The following is a 22,129-nucleotide window of genomic DNA, read 5'->3' as shown; positions in this document are numbered from 1 at the left end:
CACTTCAAATGTGATGTGGTCCCTAAAAAAATGATTTTGTAAATTTTGTTGTAAAAATGAGAAATCGCTGGTCAACTTTTAACCCTTATAACAAAAAAAAAATTATGTTTCTAAAATTGTGCTGATGTAAAGTAGACATGTGGGAAATGTTATTTATTAACTATTTTGTGTGACATAACTCTGATTTAAGGGCATAAAAATTAAAAGTTTGAAAATTGCAAAATTTTCACAATTTTCACCAAATTTCCGATTTTTTCACAAATAAACCTAAGTCATATCAAATAAATTTGACTACTATCATGAAGTACAATATGTCACGAAAAAACAGTCTCAGAATCAGGGGAATCCGTTGAAGCGTTCCAGAGCTATTACCTCATAAAGTGACATTGGTCAGAATTAAAAAAAATTGGCCTGGTCAGGAAGGTGAAAACAGGCTTCGGGGTGAGGGGTGAATGCTTCCAGGTCAGCCCATGTACATGGAACCTTAGGCCATGTGCACGTGTTCAGTATTTGTTCCACTCCTGATTTTGACTTACAAATACTGACGTAAAATACTGACCAATCAAAGCAAAGGAAAAGTATAATAGAAACACGTCACCACTTTTGCACTTTTCACTCACTTCTGGTTTTGGCTTACAAATACTGAGGTAAAAAATTCACCAAATACTCAATGTGTGCACGTGGCCTTAGGCCTCATTTAGACTTCAGTTTTTTTTACGTACGAGAAAAACGTTTTATTAGTTTTTTCATTAATGAGAAAAAAGCTTCTCCACCTTGGATGGCTTCCGTATGCTGGGAAGGGAAGCAAAAGGCCAGAAAAAGCCATACAGCTGACAAATACTATTGAGATCTCTGCTACTGAAAGTGGAAAGGAAGAACAAAGACAAAACAATTTAAATAATAAAAATATGGGAGGAAGAGAAACCAATCACAAACTAAAATGTTTTTATACAAATGCACAAAGCATGGGCAACAAACAAGGAGAATTGGAACTACTAATGCAGGAAAAGAAATATGATGTCATTGGAATCACTGAAACTTGGTGGGACGATACACATGATTGGAATAAAAGGCTAAAAGGATACAACTTATTTGCAAGAAACAGACTTGATAAACGAGGAGGAGGTGTCGCATTGTATGTTAGAAAAGCGTATATCTGCACAGAGATTGAAGCTTCAGAGACTGGGAGTTCTGTGGAAACTGTTTGGGTAAGAATACAAGGAGAGAACAACGGAAAGGACACCATTGTAGGCATTTACTACAGGCCACCTGGGCAAGCTGAAGATATGGATGAACTCTTTATGTATCAAATGACCAAGTTCTCCAAAAAATATGACGTAGTGGTCATGGGAGATTTCAACTATCCAGACATTTGTTGGGAATCTCTCTCAAGTAAAACTAACAGGTCAAGCAAATTCTTATCCTCTCTTGCTGACAACTTTATCTTCCAAAAGGTAGGGGAGAAAACAAGGGGATCTGCTACTTTGGATCTAATCCTTATAAACAGGGAGGAAATGGTTGAGGAGGTAAAGGTGGCTGGGACCCTAGGAGGCAGCGATCATGCTATTATAGAATTTTGGATAACTAGAGGAGGAAGACATGTGAAGACTCAAACTTCAAGGTTAGATTTTAGAAAGGCAGATTTTAAGAGACTCAGAAAGAGAATAGGAGGGATCCAATGGCTGGATGTCCTTAAGGACAAAAATGTCCAGGAAGGATGGGAAATTTTTAAAAATGAGATTCTCAAAGCACAATCGTTAACAATCCCGAAAAGTAGGAAGAATGGGAAGCATTTAAGGAAACCAGGATGGATGAACACAGAACTTAAACACATGCTAAAAAGAAAGAAAGAAATGTTTATTAAATGGAAAGAGGGAGGCATATCTAAAGAAGATTATAATGCAGTCTGCAGATCCTGCAGGGCACGTATCAGGTTAGCTAAAGCTGACAATGAATTAAGGCTTGCAAGAGATGTCAAAAGCAATAAAAAAGGATTTTGGGGGTATGTCAAAAGTAAAAGAAAAGTCAAAGATGCTATAGGATTTTTACAGGATGAAAATGGAGAAATGGTAAGAGAGGATGTTGAGAAGGCTGAACTTTTTAATTCCTATTTTGCATCTGTTTTCTCTCAGAAAGAAAATGTAACATCAACTGATCTTCACTGTCCTTTTAAAGGAATAGAGGAATCCAAGTTATCTGTAAACAGAAAGATTGTGAGGGAATATTTAGCTAACATAAATGAGTTCAAGTCTCCAGGTCCAGATGAATTACACCCCAGAGTACTGAAGGAGATCGTAGAAGAAATTTTAGAACCACTCTCCATAATCTTTGAAAATTCTTGGAGAACAGGAGAAGTCCCAGAAGACTGGAGAAGAGCAAATGTTGTTCCTATCTTCAAAAAGGGGAAGAAGGTGGACCCAGGGAACTATAGGCCGGTGAGTCTGACTTCTATACCAGGAAAGATCTTTGAACAAATTATTAAACAACATGTATGTAAGTACCTGGATAAGAATGAAGTGATTAACCAGAGTCAGCATGGGTTTGTAACTAACAAGTCATGTCAGACTAACTTAATTTTCTTCTATGACAGAATCACTGACTGGGTGGATCAGGGAAATGCTGTTGATATAGTATATCTTGACTTCAGCAAAGCATTTGACAAAGTATCTCACACCATCCTTATTGAAAAAATGACCAAGTATGCAATGGACCAGGCAACTGTTAGGTGGATTCATAACTGGCTTAGTGATCGGACTCAAAGGGTGGTTGTAAATGGCTTCACATCCAGCTGGATGAATGTCTCAAGTGGGGTACCACAGGGCTCCGTCCTGGGACCTGTATTGTTCAACATCTTTATCAATGATTTAGATGAAGGAATTGAGGGTAAACTGATTAAATTTGCTGATGACACAAAGCTAGGAGGGATAGCTAATACTAGAGAAGAGAGAGAGAGGATTCAAACAGACCTAAATAAACTGGAGCAGTGGGCAGCAACCAACAGAATGTTTTTTAACAGGGAAAAATGCAAAGTACTACATCTGGGCAATAAAAATGAAAAAAGCATATACAGAATGGGAGGAATAGAGCTAAGCAACAGTACATGTGAAAAAGACTTAGGTATACTAATAGATCATAGACTGAACATGAGTCAACAGTGTGATGCAGCAGCAAAAAAGGCAAATACAATTCTGGGATGTATTAACAGAAGCATACAGTCTAGATCACGTGAAGTCATTATCGGTCTTTACTCCTCTTTGGTCAGACCTCATCTGGAATACTGTGTACAGTTTTGGGCACCACATTTTAAAAAAGACATAGACAAACTGGAGCAAGTTCAGAGAAGAGCGACCAGAATGGTGACTGGTCTGCAAACCATGTCCTATGAGGAACGGTTGCAGGATTTAGGAATGTTTAGCTTGCAAAAAAGAAGACTGAGAGGAGACTTAATAGCTGTATACAAATATGTCAAGGGCTGTCACATTGTAGAAGGATCATCTTTATTCTCATTTGCACAAGGAAAGACTAGAAGCAATGGGATGAAACTAAATGGGAGGAGACACAGATTAGATATTAGAAAAAACTTTTTGACAGTTAGGGTGATTAATGAGTGGAACAGGCTGCCACGAGAAGTGGTGAGTTCCCCTTCAATGGACGTCTTCAAACAGAGGCTGGACAGACATCTGTCTGAGATGATTTAGTGAATCCTGCTTTGAGCAGGGGGTTGGACCAGATGACCCAGGAGGTCCCTTCCAACTCTACCATTCTATGATTCTATGATTCTATGATTTTTTTTTCACTGAATTTCACTGACCCATAGACAAGCATTGCCAATTTTGATCCGACACTTAGATGAATGTTGGATATATCTTCGCGATTTTGCACAGACCACTTGGTCCAAGGAAAAAATCTGACATGTGAACAGCACCATAGAATTATCACAGGTATGAGTGCTAGCTGTAAAAATAACAGATAGCACTGGTACGTGAAAAATTGACATGTTATTTAGGCCTCACTGGTATGTTTGGAGTAATTGTCATGTTACAAGGCCCACTGTCTGCCCAGTTCAGTAGTCTGACTATCTCACACTATCCTCAATCATAGAGAACGAAGAGTTTATAGTATTAGATTTTTGGGTGAAATGATTTCTGTAATGGTAAGGCATATTTTTTAAGAAATGAATGACACATTAGTAGTAACTGTAAATGCATACATATGCCGTCATACCAAGCATCAACATGTCAATTCTGTTTTTCTTGGTCTTTGCGTTAACTAATTAAAAATAACCCCACTTTCTAAACTAATATATTGTTGAGGCATTCCAATAAAACAAGTGTGTTTAGAGCGCAATCAAATATATCTTTACGTCAGGTGTAATGCAGTTAAGCATATTTTGCATACTTGAGAGCTACTTGCTATCAGTCATCTCCATAGGACTATGAACGCCTACTGAGAAGACAAGCCTCATTGTGGAATACATGACAGCTGTATGATCATATGGGTGAGCAAGTGTTTTTTCTTGGATTGAAAAGCATATTAACTGTGTTCTACATGGGTAACTCATGCAAATTTCATATATCAGCCTCATTTGTATTTCGGTGGGTTTCTGGACAGGGAAACCGAACTCGCATAGAAATAATAGACCGCTATAAACTAGATTAAAACATTTTTTTATGTGTATTTGATCATTTCTCACATCATGCAGCACATGTATAATGTTACAAGAATGTAATAGAGCCGTAAATGTACTACATATTATAGCTAGCCTGCTGCAAAGGCCGTGATCAGAGATATCTGAAATCTTATCCATTAGCCCTTGGATGCTTGGACTATAATGTGACACCCCAGGGGTCTGGTTGCCACAGTAATAGAGATATTATGTCTGAGAACAAGTGGCAGGTTTCTCTGGTCAGGAGGCCTAAGCATGCAACACGGCCCACCCAGACCTGGGAGGGGAGGAATCTGCCCTTATAAACTGGGTCTGGGGCGGGATTAGGCTAGACAGAGCATGCAGAACAAGCAGAGCAGTCAGAGCCTGGAGAGAGAAAGTGAGATCAGGAGCTCTGTAGGAGCAGAGGCAGAAGGCCAGGGGCTGTGAGCAGAGATATAGCTCGCCCTGGCTGAAGTTACTAAAACCGGACACAGGAGTCCGAGGCTGTGGGGACTGATATATACCCAGCAGCAGAAACCAGCCGGCAGGGGATTCCAGGTCCTCTGGCCATAGAAGCCCGGAGGCTCAGTCACAAAGAAGGGACCAGCGCCGCCATCCAGGAGCGGAGGCTAACAGAAGGCCCCAAGTCACCAGCCATACGGGTGAGCACCACACGGTATACTCAGGGACGTGGGCTACTTGTAACAGCTGACAGCAAGGTAGCCAGGAAGAGTGCAGATAAACGGTGAGACCTACAACTCCACCTGGCCAGGGGAACTCCTGCTTGCTCGCAGACTGACCAGGCCCCTTATACTAGCCAGTACTCCCGGGAGGGTCTGCCTTGTACCATCAGTAAAGACCCTGAACTGCACCTCACGTCTCTGTGATTCCTTGCCGCACCAGCACCATTAGCACTGGGACCCTCACACCATCACTCCCATCATCTCTCACATTAGCTGCCCTGAGGCAATACTTCTCCCGTGGGGAGTTATCCCATACTCGGCTGCGCAAACAACATCAGCCTCAGCGGTCGGCAGCGCAGCGGCGGTCCCCACTGACCGCAATCCACGGGTGGCGTAGTCGGACATTTGCTATACATTAAGACTGCCACTGGTTTGACCACCCTGGGCACGGACCGGGTCACCGCCACACGGAGACTACAACCCCCAGCATTCTACAACAGGCCCGGTTCCGGGTTCCCCTGCACAACACAGGCCCAGGGGGCGCGTCAACTTTGGCGTAGTCGGCAGGATTTCGTGCCCGCAACCACCGGGTACTGCGTGCCTGAAAAAGAGACTTTTATACTTACCTGTGGTGAAGTTTCCCGCCGTCCGGAGTCGTTTCCCGCCATCCGGAGCCGATTCCCGCCATCAGACGCCATCTTGGACCGTTTCCCACCGTCTTCTGCCTTCTTCCCACCATCCGCAGCTGCTTCCCGCCTTCGGAAGCCATCTTCGGGATGCCGCATGGGAAGAAGAGGGGCGTGGACGCCGAAAGCGCGCGAGATCCGAAGCTCCGCCCCACGCTCCGACCTACGCTCTGACGCTGCGCAAGGTCCTGGAAGGGAGGAAGAGCGACGCTGACGTCATCGGAGCGCGACGCCAGGTCCTCAACCCCGACGATCGACTGCGGAGCCGCGGCCTACGGAAGAAGAGCATCGCAAGGTAGGCCACGGTCCACTAGGGGGGAGGAGGATGCCGGATACCGAGGGGAGCTCCACTGCCACAGCCACTGCCAGCGCAACCGCTGCAGCAGTCATGCCATTCACCATGCCCTATATCCCGGGGGCAACCTGGCTACCCCAGTACTCAGGGGAGTCACATACTCTAAATGACTTTAGAGAAAGACTGGATAGCCTCTTCCAGGTGTACCCCCTCACAGAAGAGCAAAAAGTGAGCATCCTGGTGGCCCAATTAATCGGGGCAGCCCAAAGGGAGGTAAAGTCCTGGCCAACTGGGAGGAAGAGGACTGTCTGAGAAATACTAGCCCGGCTGAAAGACACATTTGATACCCGCACCTCAGCCGAAATAAAGCTCAGATTTTACGGGTGTAAACAGCGGGCACATGAGAGTATAAGAGACTATGCTCTAAACCTACAAGAGGCCCTGAGAGCCATTAAGCAGGCAGACCCTGACAGCGTGGGAAACGAAGATAAGCTGTTGACTGAACAATTTATTGAGGGTCTACTGTGCAATGCCCACCGAACCCAGTTGCGGGCAATGGCCTTACAGGACCCTGACCTGGACTTTGCACAGTTCAAGGACAGAGCCATCCGGGTGCTCCGAGAACCGGCACCAGGTGGCGCTGTGACCCACAGGCGCCCTGCTATCACTTACCACCAGGAGACGGCGCCCTTGTCTGCAGGGCCTGTGGGAGCTGATGCGCAGGCTTTAAACAGTGACCCGGCTACAGACCTGCACCATCAGGTCCAAGAGCTGACTAAGAGCGTTGCCGCGCTAACCAGAACTGTGCAGTCTTTACAGGTCTCTTTTCCAGGAAAGATCCAGCTGGCATCCGGACCGGAGGACGTTCCGTGGTGCCGACTGAGGAGGACCCCACCGGCCAGAGGAAGACCCAGCGACAGATACAACGAGGACGGACGACCCATCTGCCGCCGCTGAAATCAACCCGGACATGTGGCAAGGTACTGTCATTTAAACGGGCACATCCTGGGGTAGAGGGCCAACCCCCAGGCATAAGACCATCAGGCCCATCAAACTGGCGTGATAAATACGTAGGGGGACGTCCAATCTTGCCTGTGGTACTGGATGGCATTCCTATGAGTGCCCTACTAGACACTGGGTCACAAGTGACCACCACGTACGGGATGTACGTGCTCTTTAAACAGTACTGGAATGACTCGGACATAACCCGCTACCCAGATGACGACCTGAGTATCATCGCCAGCAATGGTCAGCCCGTGCCGCAGGTGGGATTCAAAGAGGTGACCATTAAGATCGGTAAAGTCGAACTGGCGGCACAAGGACTGATTATAGTGGACATAGACCGTCATGAGAGTCACCCTAGAATAACCTTGGGAACTAATGTGATTGAAAATTGTCTTGCAGAGGTGATTCTCATTTTACAGCAGGTTGCCAAGAACGCCAGTTCCAGCCAGCAGCGTGTGCTCCAAAAAGAGATCCGGGCACTGATGAAGCGGCAACAGGTGGAACTATCTGGTGGTGAGATAGGTAGCGTGAGAATGTGTGACCCGTTCCCTATTGCCATGCCCCCAAAAAGTGAGATGATGATTTGGTGCCGGGCAGCTATTGGTCTAAGAGGTAGAGACTACCAAGCAATGGTAGAACCCGTCTACTCAGACAGTAGGCCCACCATTTTGACAGCAAGGGGGGTGGTCGATGTACGCCATGGGAGGGTGCCCGTTCGCATCATAAATATCGGGGAGAGAGAAGTATACCTGCCCCGGTATGCCACGCTAGCCAAATTGTTCACCATCAACCAGAACTCTGTACAGGCCATGGAACCCTTGCCTCCATCTCAACCAGAGAAAGGTAACGGCTCTAAGAAACCAATGGAGGACTGGTGTCAGCAACTGCATTTGGGTACTGACTCCACTCCCTCACACCAGAAACAGGGAGTCTATCGGGTGGTTCGAGAGTACGAGAGAGTGTTTAGTAAACACCCGCTAGACTTCGGGCGAGTAAAGGGGGTAGAACACCATATCCCCACGGGAGACCATCCTCCCATAAAGGAGAGATACCGACCCGTACCCCCGGCACACTACCAACACGCCAAGGGGATGCTTAGAGACATGAAGGAGGCTGGAGTAATCAGGGACAGCTGTAGCCCCTGGGCAGCTCCACTAGTCTTAGTGAAAAAGAAAGACAACACCATGAGAATGTGTGTAGACTACAGGAAGGTCAACCGTATCACACACAAAGATGCGTACCCGTTACCAAGGATAGAAGAGTCTTTAGCTGCATTAAAATCTGCTAACTTCTTCTCTACTTTGGATCTCACTAGCGGGTACTGGCAGGTTCCTGTAGCAGAGGCGGACCGGGAGAAGACCGCATTCACCACCCCGATGGGTCTCAGCGAATTTAACTGTATGCTCTGCAACGCACCAGGAACCTTCCAACGGTTGATGGAATGCTGTCTGGGACACCTGAACTTCGAGACGGTCCTGTCATACCTGGACGATGTCATCGTCTATTCCAAGACCTACGAGGACTACCTGAAACACCTGGCAGAAGTGTTCGAAGCTCTGGCAAACTACAGCCTAAAGGTGAAACCCTCCAAGTGTCACCTCCTGAAACCAAAGGTGCAATACCTGGGACACGTGGTGAGTGCTGACGGAGTGGCTCCTGACCCTGATAAGATCACCGTGATTAAGGACTGGCCAAGACTCTCCAGCATAAAGGAAGTGCGGCAGTTCCTCGGGTTGGTAGGCTACTACCGAAGATTCATTCCCGGTTTCACCAAAATGGCAGCCCCTATGCAGGACCTCCTGATAGGTCAATCTCGGAAAGCCAAAAACCAGAAGCCGCCCTTTAGGTGGGAAAAGCTTGAAGAGGAGTCCTTCTGCCAGCTGAAGATGGCCCTCACGGGGGATGAAATCCTGGCATATCCAGACTACAGCCAGCCCTTTATCCTCCACACGGACGCAAGCAACATCGGGCTAGGAGCCGTACTGTCCCAGATCCAGCAAGGGAAAGAACGGGTAATCGCTTACGCCAGCCGAAAGCTACTGCCCACGGAGAGGAACCCTGAGAATTATAGCTCATTCAAGCTGGAGTTCCTGGCAGTAGTGTGGGCAGTGACCGAACGTTTCAAGCATTACCTTGCCTCCTCCAAATTCACTGTGTACACGGATAACAACCCGTTGACACACCTGGACACTGCAAGGCTAGGTGCCCTGGAACAGAGATGGATGGCCCGCCTGTCCAACTTTGAATTCACCATCAAATACCGGGCAGGACGCTCAAATGCCAACGCGGATGCCCTGTCTAGAATGCCGAACTTACCGGACGTAGGGGAAGATCCAGAAGATCTGGAAGAAGTTGAGCTCCCTGCGATCCACCGTCATGGGATTACCCTGTATTCCCACCGTGTGAAGGACAGGCGCTCCGTGACGTTCAATCCCTTGCCCCACTACAACTGGGCGGAGACGCAAGACAGTGATCCCGCAGTCCATTTGGTGAAGGAAATGCTGACCCAGGCCGATGCCCGTCTTGACCCAGATGCTCCGGAGGAGACCAAGCAACTGTGGAAGGAGAAAAGTAAGCTGTTCCTCTACTTGGAGAAGCTTTGCCGGAGAATGGTTAACTCTCGAGCACATGAGTTGACCTGGCAGGTAGTGGTCCCAAGACGAGACGCGGCTATGGTTCTGGAGGCATACCACAACGGAGCAGGGCATTTCGGATGGAAGAAGCTGGAGTTCTTGTTGTCTTGTTGCGTGAACGGTTCTACTGGGTAGGCATGAGAGGAGCCATCGAGAGGTGGTGCAGAGACTGTGGCCCGTGCCACCTGAGAAGAAAAGACCGAGCCAGCCAGAAGACTCCCCTGCAGCCCATCATCACCAGACAGCCACTGGAACTGGTAGCCCTGGACCATGTGAAACTGGCTCCAAGCAGATCTGGGTATGTCTACGCCCTCACAATCGTAGATCATTACTCCCAGTTCCTGGTGGTGGTCCCGGTCAAGGACTTAACGGCCCAAACAGCAGCTAGAGCCTTCCAGCAGCACTTCTGCCATCCACACAGGTACCCGGACCAAGTGTTGACAGACCAAGGACCAGCCTTCGAAGCGGAGGTCTTCCAGGATGTAACGGGTCCGGGAGGCGGAACCTCTGAGCTACTATACAAGGGGGCGGCCCTTGTAAGGGAGCGGGTGGCAGTCTCTGGATGAATGGACAGGGAGATACGGCAAGTGATCAGGGCAGTCTCTGGGTGAACGGACAGGGAGATACGGCAAGTGATCAGGGCAGTCTCTGGGTAAGGGGTAGGTACGACCTGTGATGGCAGAGCCTCCGGGTAGGCTAGCAGGCAGATGGTAGATGGGTGCTCCCAGGTGAGCAAGCGAGAGTCTCTGGAATAGCAGGTGGTCACGGCACGTGACGGCGGAGCCTCCGGGCTGGCAGGCAGGCAGGTAACGGAGAAGCGCTCCCAGGTGAGCGGGCAAGAGTCTCTGGAATAGCTGGTGGTCACCGCACGTGACAACGGGACCTCCGGGCTGGCAAGCAGGCAGGTAACGGAGATGCGCTCCCAGGTGAGCGGGCAAGAGTCTCTGAGATAGCTGGTGGTCACAGCACGTGACAACGGAGCCTCCGGGCTGGCAAGCAGGCAGGTAACGGAGAAGCGCTCCCAGGTGAGCGGGCAAGCTGGTCCATAGACAGACTGACCGGAGTAGTAAAGCAGACCGTCGGACCTCAGGCAAGCAGGCAGGTAGCTGATATGCGCTCCCAGGTGAGCGGGCAGGCTGGTCCTTAGACAGACTGACAGGAGTAGTAAGGCAGACCGTCGGACCTCAGACTGGCAGACAGGTAACAAGTATTCAGGCAGGAAACAGGCAGGTAACTGGCAGGAATCAGGCAGGTAACTGGCAGGTAACTGGCAACGGGACCTGAGGGCTGAAGCACAGGTGAGACACAGGTGCAAACAACATTGCTCGGGCACCTCCATTTTGGAGGAGGTGCCTTTTATATGATGAAGTCCTCCGGCCATTGGCCGGGGACTCTTTAGGGCGGCGCGCGCGGCCCCTTTAAGAGGAGGGGAGCGCGCGCGCGCGCGCCCTAAGCACAGGGGCCGGGAAGGAGCGCGCGCCGAGAGCAGAGCAGGAGGAGGACGCCGGGACGGAGCGCGCGCTGACAGCAGAGCGGGGAGAGGACGCCGGGCAGGAGCGCGCGCTGACAGCAGAGCGGGGAGAGGACGCCGGGCACGGAGCAGAGCGGTGAGGGGAGCAGCGTCCCTGCCTAGCAGAGGGCAGGGACGCCAGCGCTACAGTACCCCCCCCTTTAGGCCCCCCCTTTTTTAGGCCAGACAGAAATTTAGCTAGGATGAGAGGGGCATGGATGTTCTCCCGGGGCTCCCACGTTCTCTCCTCAGGACCAAACCCCCTCCAATCTACCAGAAAAAAGGTCTTTCCTCTTACCCTTTTGCTGGCAAGAATGTTCTCTACCTCAAACTTGTCCTCAGCAGAAACCAGAGCAGGAGGCGTACCTGTAGACTTAGAAAAAGAGTTAAGTACCACAGGTTTGAGGAGAGATACATGGAAGGAGTTAGGGATCCGTAAGTTGGCCGGGAGTTTCAATTTATAGGTTACCGGGTTGATCTGACCGATGACCACCAGTGGGCCGATGAACCGAAACCCTAACTTATAGGAAGGGATCTTGAGTCGGACATATTTGGACGAGAGCCAGACTTTATCCCCAGGACGGAATTGAGGAGGGTCCATCGCTAAATGCTGCCAGGGGGCAGCAGGTACTGGCAGAGGAAGAAGGCGGCCGGCCGACAGGTGTCTCGGAACTTTGTTGCGGGCGCAGGACACACAGGCAGAAACAAAGTCCATAACATCCTTGTGCAGGTTAGGCCACCAGTAGTGTCGGGTAATAAGCTGGAGGGTCTTTTTCCGACCGGCGTGGTCAGCTAGTTTAGACGAATGACCCCAGTGTAGGATTCTCTCCCGATCAGGTACCGATACGAACGTCTTACCAGGAGGGAGACAATTTAGACTCACGGGAGCCACCTGCATTACTCTGGCGGGATCGATGGGGCAGTCACATGGTCTATGAGGTGGTGATGTCTCTGCCTCCTCCTTAACAAAGACATCAGCACTAGACCAATAAGGAATCGGAAGTCCAGGTAGATTAGCTGGGATAGGAGAGGGACGGACGGAATGGACGGGAACCAGGCAGGTTTTATGACAGGCCTGTCCCCAGTGAAGGACTTCTCCGGTTTGCCAGTCAAGCACGGGTGCATGTCTCTGGAGCCAAGGCAGACCTAGCAAGAGGGCGTGAGGGAGACCAGGCAGAACGTGAAAGGAGATACTCTCTGAATGCAGCATTCCCACCTGCAGAGTAATGGATTCGGTGATGAATTGGATGGGGCGAGGTAAGAGGCCCCCATCCACGGCAACAACAGACAAGGGTACAGCCAGAGGTTTGGTGGGGATGCGGAATTTCTCCACCAGGGACTGTGAAATAAGATTTCCGGCTGCTCCAGAGTCAAGTTGGGCTAGTTCGGAATAACGATTCTCCCCGCAGATGATTGAGACTGACAACAGCAGGGATGGAGAGGATTTATTTTTGTCTAGATCGACCCCTCTGAGTGAACCTAGATACAGGCGTTCTCCCGACCTCTCCGGGCAGGCACGGATCAGATGCTCCTTACTGCCACAGTAGAAGCAGCTCCCCTCGGCACGGCGGAAATCCTGACGGGATTTGACCATCTTGGTCTGGTCGACCTGCATAGGCTCAGGAGAGTGTACCTGTGGAGAAACGGAAGGAATGACGGGTTCCTGGAAAGTAGGAGCTAGACGTGGAATCCTTCTCTCACGGGTGACCTCTTTGGCACGCTCCTGGAACCGTAGGTCAATCCGGGTGGCAAGGGTTATTAGATCATCGAGAGTGGTAGGAATGTCCCGACCAGCAAGTTCATCTTTAATACGGCCGGACAGACCCTCCCAGAAGACGGATACCAGGGCTTCGTTATCCCAGGCCAGCTCCGAGGCAAGGGTACGGAACCGTATGGCATATTGGCCCACGGTGAGGCTTCCCTGACGGAGGCGAAGCAGAGAAGATGCGGATGAGGTCCTCCGTCCGGGTTCGTCGAAGGCTTTCCGGAAAGCCATGAGAAAGGCAGGCAAGTCGGACACCAGGGGATCTCCTCTCTCCCATAGAGGATTTAGCCAGGCCAGGGCCTCCCCGGTGAGATGGGACATGATAAAGGCAATTTTGGCTCGGTCGGAGTTAAACTGGTGGGATAATAGTTCAAAATGCAGGGTGCACTGATTTATGAAGCCCCGAGCCAGGACGGAGTCGCCTCCGAAGCGAGGAGGTGCAGAGAGCCGGGGTCCGGAAAAGGATACCATGGTACTGGCGGAGGTTGTTGGTGGATCAGACAGAGTGTTCAGGCGAGTATTAACATTCCGCAGGTGACCCAGGATGGTCTCCTGTTGGGACCTCTGACGGGACAGTTCAAGACAGAGGTCCGAGAGCGAGGGAGCTTGGGTGCCACCGGGTTCCATGGCCCGAGCAAACTGTAACGGGTCCGGGAGGCGGAACCTCTGAGCTACTATACAAGGGGGCGGCCCTTGTAAGGGAGCGGGTGGCAGTCTCTGGATGAATGGACAGGGAGATACGGCAAGTGATCAGGGCAGTCTCTGGGTGAACGGACAGGGAGATACGGCAAGTGATCAGGGCAGTCTCTGGGTAAGGGGTAGGTACGACCTGTGATGGCAGAGCCTCCGGGTAGGCTAGCAGGCAGATGGTAGATGGGTGCTCCCAGGTGAGCAAGCGAGAGTCTCTGGAATAGCAGGTGGTCACGGCACGTGACGGCGGAGCCTCCGGGCTGGCAGGCAGGCAGGTAACGGAGAAGCGCTCCCAGGTGAGCGGGCAAGAGTCTCTGGAATAGCTGGTGGTCACCGCACGTGACAACGGGACCTCCGGGCTGGCAAGCAGGCAGGTAACGGAGATGCGCTCCCAGGTGAGCGGGCAAGAGTCTCTGAGATAGCTGGTGGTCACAGCACGTGACAACGGAGCCTCCGGGCTGGCAAGCAGGCAGGTAACGGAGAAGCGCTCCCAGGTGAGCGGGCAAGCTGGTCCATAGACAGACTGACCGGAGTAGTAAAGCAGACCGTCGGACCTCAGGCAAGCAGGCAGGTAGCTGATATGCGCTCCCAGGTGAGCGGGCAGGCTGGTCCTTAGACAGACTGACAGGAGTAGTAAGGCAGACCGTCGGACCTCAGACTGGCAGACAGGTAACAAGTATTCAGGCAGGAAACAGGCAGGTAACTGGCAGGAATCAGGCAGGTAACTGGCAGGTAACTGGCAACGGGACCTGAGGGCTGAAGCACAGGTGAGACACAGGTGCAAACAACATTGCTCGGGCACCTCCATTTTGGAGGAGGTGCCTTTTATATGATGAAGTCCTCCGGCCATTGGCCGGGGACTCTTTAGGGCGGCGCGCGCGGCCCCTTTAAGAGGAGGGGAGCGCGCGCGCGCGCGCCCTAAGCACAGGGGCCGGGAAGGAGCGCGCGCCGAGAGCAGAGCAGGAGGAGGACGCCGGGACGGAGCGCGCGCTGACAGCAGAGCGGGGAGAGGACGCCGGGCAGGAGCGCGCGCTGACAGCAGAGCGGGGAGAGGACGCCGGGCACGGAGCAGAGCGGTGAGGGGAGCAGCGTCCCTGCCTAGCAGAGGGCAGGGACGCCAGCGCTACACAGGAGTTCTGCAACCTGTATGGCTGCAAGAAGATAAGAACAACGCCCTATCACCCTCAAACCAATGGACTCTGCGAGAAGATGAACCAGGTGGTGATAGATCTGCTAAAAACATTGCCCCTGGAAGAACGCAGTCTGTGGCCTGAGAAACTGCCCGATCTGGTGGACCTGTATAACCACATCCCTGTAGGTTCCACCAACTGTACCCCGGCTTATCTAATGAGAGCAAGACCTGGTAAGCTGCCTATTGACCTGGATATGGGAGTCCTGACGCCTGAGGACACCTCGCCAGAGGCAGACTGGGATACAGAACGGCAGCAGCAGTATCGGAAAGTACAGGAGAGCGTCGAGCGAAGTCTGTCTCAAGCTAGAGAAAGGCAAGAGAAGTCTTATAACCAGTATGCTCCCGCTGTTCCCCTGGTACCTGGAGAGCAGGTCTTGAAGAGGAAGAGGCGGCTCCACAAGTTGGACGACCAGTGGGAGAAGGACCCGTACACCGTACTGCCATCAAGCCATGAGAACCCAAAAATCTGCGTAATCAGTAAGGATGGAGGAGAAACCACAGCCATTGTCTCCAGAGACCACCTGAAGAAGTGTCCCGAGCAGCTGCAAAACCCTGAAGAAGATCAAGGAAACCCTCAACCCGCAGAGGAAAGGGAAGAAATGATCAGTACCGTACTCGGAGACTTCCCCCGGTCTTGGACACAAGTAAACGGCGCTGTCATGGTACCCGTCCTCACCTTTCTCCAGCCAGCCCCGCAAGTGCCTACAGAGGAACCGGTAGAGCTGGAAGAGCAGCCGGCCCAAGAGGCAGAAGAGTCCACACCAGCAGTACAAGAGGATCGACCCTCTGCTAGTAGTGAGCCTGCCGTGCCCCTAGTGAGCCAAAGAGTGTGCAGACAGCTGCCCAGCTTACCCATAACACCTCCTACACCCTGTAGTGCAGAACCAGTTAGTGAGCTCCGTAGGTCCACTAGAGTCACTAGAGGTCAGATGCCCGCTCGCTGGAGAATCTAAACTAATGCACTGTGAATTTATCTGTTAACTGTTTATGGTTTATGTTTGTTGCCTGTTATTAATTATGTTTCTCAGTTACCCTGCAGATTTTTATGGACTAACAGGTTATGGACGCTGGATAACCGGAACAGTTTTGTAGATAGTTGCACCTTGGTGCCTCTTGCGAAGACGGCCGCGGAAGAGAAAACCTGTCTGGCGTGGCCTCCTTGCGGCCGAAAGTAGTTAGTCTACCCTTGCAGCCACACCCAAGGACAACGCAAGGGGTTTGCTTTGGACAGATCCCCTACTTTGCTTAAAGCTTCACCTTGGGTGATATGGACACCCGGTTGCGGACACGCCGTGACCTTTAAAGAACTAAAGCTTCTTGTAAATATGTTATCGTATTATAGTTTATACCCTGTTATTATGTTTTAAAAATGTGTTTAGTCCCGGAGTACTAAAATTTACTAGGGGGGAATGTGACACCCCAGGGGTCTGGTTGCCACAGTAATAGAGATATTATGTCTGAGAGCAAGTGGGAGGTTTCTCTGGTCAGGAGGCCTAAGCATGCAACACGGCCCACCCAGACCTGGGAGGGGAGGAATCTGCCCTTATAAACTGGGTCTGGGGCGGGATTAGGTTAGACAGAGCCTGCAGAACAAGCAGAGCAGTCAGAGCCTGGAGAGGGAAAGTGAGATCAGGAGCTCTGTAGGAGCAGAGGCAGAAGGCCAGGGGCTGTGAGCAGAGATATAGCTCGCCCTGGCTGAAGTTACTAAAACCGGACACAGCAGTCCGAGGCTGTGGGGACTGATATATACCCAGCAGCAGAAACCAGCCGGCAGGGAATTCCAGGTCCTCTGGCCATAGAAGCCCGGAGGCTCAGTCACAAAGAAGGGACCAGCGCCGCCATCCAGGAGCGGAGGCTAACAGAAGGCCCCAAGTCACCAGCCATACGGGTGAGCACCACACGGTATACTCAGGGGCGTGGGCTACTTGTAACCGCTGACAGCAAGGTAGCCAGGAAGAGTGCAGATACACGGGGAGGCCTACAACTCCACCTGGCCAGGGGAACTCCTGCTTGCTCGCAGACTGATCAGGCCCCTTATACTAGCCAGTACTCCCGGGAGGGTCTGCCTTGTACCATCAGTAAAGACCCTGAACTGCACCTCACGTCTCTGTGATTCCTTGCCGCACCAGCACCATTAGCACTGGGACCCTCACACCAACACTCCCATCATCTCTCACATTAGCTGCCCTGAGGCAATACTTCTCCCGTGGGGAGTTATCCCATACTCGGCTGCGCAAACAACATCAGCCTCAGCGGTCGGCAGCGCAGCGGCGGTCCCCACTGACCGCAATCCACGGGTGGCGTAGTCGGACATTTGCTATACATTAAGACTGCCACTGTTTTGACCACCCTGGGCACGGACCGGGTCACCGCCACACGGAGACTACAGCCCCCAGCATTCTACAACAGGCCCAGTTCCGGGTTCCCCTGCACAACACAGGCCCAGGGGGCGCGTCAATAACATTTAAAGGGAACCTGTCAGCTCATTCTACTCCCCAAAACCAATTTTATCTGTGTGTAGGTTATAATAACACAGGAAAATCCATATGTTTATTAACCCCTTCACTCCCCAGGCCTGTTTTCACCTTCATTTCCAGGCCAAATTTTACAATTCTGACCTGTGTCACTTTATGTGGTAATAACTCTGGAATGCTTCAATGGATCCCCCTGATTCTGAGATTGTTTTTTCGCTACATTTTTTCAATGATTCAGTGGTCATATGTGGGTTTTTTTTCAGCTCCGATCGGATCAAGATCAGACTGAAAAAAAGTGCAGCATGCTGCGATTGCATGCGGAATTTGGATCGCACGCACCCATACAAGTCTATGGGTGCATGTGAGACATCACACTGCACTTGGATATCACCCGAGTGCAGTGCGATTCCTGCAGATGCCAGCAAAAAGGAGATGGAGAAATTAATTTCTCCGTCTCCTCCTGCGATCCTCTCATGCAAGAGTATTAGAGCACAGACCACTGACACTCGGCTCTCACTCGCAGCAGAGCAGGAGCCGAGTGTCATTAGCGTATCGTATCTGATGCTCTTACATTAAATAAGATACACTAGTGTGACTACAGCCTTAGGCCACTGCCTACTGGTTAGTATTCGGTCAGTATTTTTTCACAGGAGTGGGGGCCAAAACCAGGTGAGGAACAATCAGAGAAAAAGGTATAGTAAAAACAAGTCACCAATTCTGCATTTATCACTCACTCCTGGTTTTGGCTCCCACTCCTGAGAAAAAATACTCCAAACTTTTGAAAGAAAGTGGGGGGTGCGTCTTATAGTACGGATGTATGCTGCCTTATAGACTGGCTGCGGATTGTGGGGTGTGGGGGGGGAGCGGCAGCGGCGGAGGAGTGGGGCACAGGAGGAAGGAGCCCTCTGCTGCGGCCAACACTGTGCCCGCTGCTAAAGAAAATGAATATTCACTGCTCCCCACGCCCTCAGATGTGCTCAATCGGATTCAGGTCTGGGGAACTGGCGGGCCAGTCCATAGCTTTAATGCCTTCATCTTGCAGGAACTGCTGACACACTCCAGCCACATGAGGTCTGACATTGTCCTGCATTAAGAGGAATCCAGGGCCAAGCGCACCAGCATATGGTCTCACAAGGGGTCTGAGGATCTCATCTTGGTACCTAATGGCAGTCAGGCTACCTCTGGCGAGCACATGGAGGGCTGTGCGACCCTCCAAAGAAATGCCACCCCACACCATTACTGATTCACTGCCAAACCGGTCATGCTGAAGAATGTTGCAGGCAGCAGATCGCTCTCCACGGCGTCTCCAGACTCTGTCACATGTGCTCAGTGTGAACCTGCTTTCATCTGTGAAGAGCACAGGGCGCCAGTGGTGACTTTGCCAATCCTGGTGTTCTGTGGCAAATGCCAAGCATCCTGCACGGTGTTGGGCTGTGAGCACAACCCCCATCTGTGGACGTCGGGCCCTCATACCACCCTCATGGAGTCGGTTTCTAACCGTTTGTGCAGACACATGCACATTTGTGGCCTGCTGAAGGTCATTTTGCAGGGCTCTGGCACTGCTCCTCCTGTTCCTCCTTGCACAAAGGCAGAGGTAGCGGTCCTGCTGCTGGGTCATTGCCCTCCTACCGCCCCCTCCACGTCTCCTAGTGTACTGGCCTGTCTCCTGGTAGCGCCTCCAGCCTCTGGACACTACGCTGACAGACACAGCAAACCTTCTTGCCACAGCTCGCATTGATGTGCCATCCTGGATGAGCTGCACTACCTGAGCAACTTCTGTTGGTTGTAGAGTCCGTCTCATGCTACCACGAGTGTGAAAGCACATCCAGCATTCAAAAGTGACCAAAACATCAGCCAGAAAGCATTGGTACTGAGATGTGGTCTGTGGTCCCCATCTGCAGAACCACTCCTTTATTGAGGGTGTCTTGATAATTGCCAATAATTTCCATCTATTGTCTATTCCATTTACACAACAGCATGTGAAATTGATTGTCAATCAGTGTTGCTTCCTAAGTGGAGAGTTTGGTTTCACAGAAGTTTGATTTACTTGGAGTTATATTCTGTTGTTTAAGTGTTCCCTTTATTTTTTTGAGCAGTGTACATTTTTTTAAACACCGTTCATTGTTTGGGATAATAGACATATAGGGCCCTATACATCAAAGCTTTAAGCCAGTATTCTGGTGTAAAAAGCTTTCAAAAGTCTACATAATTTTGGCACAACTAGAGGCAGCTCTAAAATAATGTGCTATTTCTGCCCAACTCAGCCACAGCGGACAGAACTGGGACATGGCAACCACTGCCCATCAAATTCATGACAAGCGGCGGCATTCACTACGCCACAAATCTTACTTCAGTAGGGACTGGAGTAGTACTTATGGTGAGGCCACTCATCCGGTGTCTCCTGATTCTCACATCTTGAATCAGACTGACTCCAGAACATCTCCTCATCAAGACCGACGGGAACAACGCTAGTCTTCATGAATCGGGTCCATAATCTTTATTCTGTATCTCAATATAATTACGATCATACCTGATTGATTTGACTTTTTATGTTTACACAGAGAAACATTTAAAAAAAATATATATATATATATTTGTAGCAAATAAACTATTTTATGTTATTAAAACTGGGCTTTATTTAATCATATATAAATCCAAGTTTTAATAATATAAAAATAGTTTATTTGCAAAAAAAAAATTAATGGGTATTGAAAAAAATAAATGTTTTTATGTGTAAAAAAAACTAATTCTATGGGAGGAAAAATATATATATATACAGTATATATATATATATATATATATATTATTTTTTTCATTTATTTATGTTTTTACACATAAAAACATCTATTTATTTATTTTTTCAAATACCTCATAAGTCTCACAAAGGGACATGAACATGCAATCCTTTCATTGCATTGAAATACACTGTACAACCTATGTAGTACAGTGCTTTATTAAATCCATCAATGTTTGACTGACAGGTAGCCTATCAGACCCTGCCTGGGTCTAACAGGCTTCTGCATGCGACCCATCAACACACAGTAATCAAGCTGTGTGGATGCCGATAAGCAAAGGGAGCAGTTTCTGTCTGTCAAAGCCTTTGCATATACAGTCAGTGTGACTGCGGCATGTAAAGAGTTAGCCAGGAGTATACATAGCTGCCATCTTGGCTGTTGCAGAGGGAGCCCAGCTATGTGAAACAGCCAGCTCTCACTGCAGGTGCTGCTCTCTGCCACCACCATATATTGTATATAAAAATATTTCACCATGACTTACATTGACAGCGAGGTGTGTGAAGGGTAAACTATCATTGTTGCCCATAGCAACCAATCACAGCTCAGCTTTCATTTCTGAAACTGCTGTAGTAAAATGAAAGCTGCATTGTGATTAGTTGCTGCGGACAACAAAGATAGATTTTCTTTTAGACAATTTGGATAATTCTCCTTAAATATTTTGACATCATCTTAGCACAGCAGACAGTATATCCTCACTTGTATTGTTTTTATTCAGCATTTTTTATATGTATTGTCTTAAATTATATCTACCAAAATGACAGCAATGCAATCATATATAAAAAACATAACCTATAGATTTATAATGAATTTTTTTTTTAAGATCATGCCCCAGTTGGCACCTAATGAATATCAATGCCTCATATGTAAACATTACCATTGTGAACGTCTAGGGGAGCTAGGCATTGTCAGGAGGTGTAATATTGCTTTTACTGAAGAAAGCAAAGGCTCCTGAGATGGATGATGGTGCACAGATCATGCTTAATATTTTTCACATTATACAGATACTCCTGGAGGCCTCGCTTCTGATGAATGAAAACCGATGCGCATACATTTGAATTTTGATCATGATTCTGATTAAATGTACTCCAGCATCGCATGATCCTGACCCTGCCACACACGTCACAGTCGCAGATTCATTAAACATTCACTATATTTTTAGGAAGAGCTATTAACCCTAACGGTCGTATTTTTTTTGGAGAGAATCAAAAGGTCTAAAGAGGAGTCAAAATGGAAAAAATACAGTACATACACGAGCATAATATATTTCTAAATGTGCTTTAGTGAAAGGAAATCCTAAATCTGTGCCCGCTTTATCAGGATCACCTGGATCTCTTAATAAGTAATAGTACACCTTTGCCATAACAGATGACATTTAAAGTGGTTGCTTCTCCCATATCCAGTACATGTTCATTATTGTAAAGCAGATCTGTAACCAGATTTCACATTACAAACTAAGTACATTCTTATATACATCTCAGACCTAATGAGACTGGTGTATTTACATTGAAAATCTATGTCAGAATGGTTATATAATGCAGATATTAAAGTGAACATTTTATGAGTCGAGCAAAAAGTGTGTGAGAACTCAGTCTCCACGCTGCGCTCAGCTAGAACCAGTGGCTCTGATGAGAGTTGTTGTCACTACCCGGCCATCTGCGAATAGCAGTACTTTACTGCTATTCACAGATGTCGGAGACTTCAGCGAATGTGGACTACATCAAAGGAGCTTCATGGGAACATTTTTTATAATAAA

Source organism: Phyllobates terribilis, unplaced genomic scaffold (assembly GCF_046119375.1).
Source record: "Phyllobates terribilis strain yellow unplaced genomic scaffold, ASM4611937v1 Scaffold_3__8_contigs__length_932513732, whole genome shotgun sequence".
NCBI lineage: Eukaryota > Metazoa > Chordata > Amphibia > Anura > Dendrobatidae > Phyllobates > Phyllobates terribilis.
Note: the sequence above shows the minus strand (reverse complement) of the source record.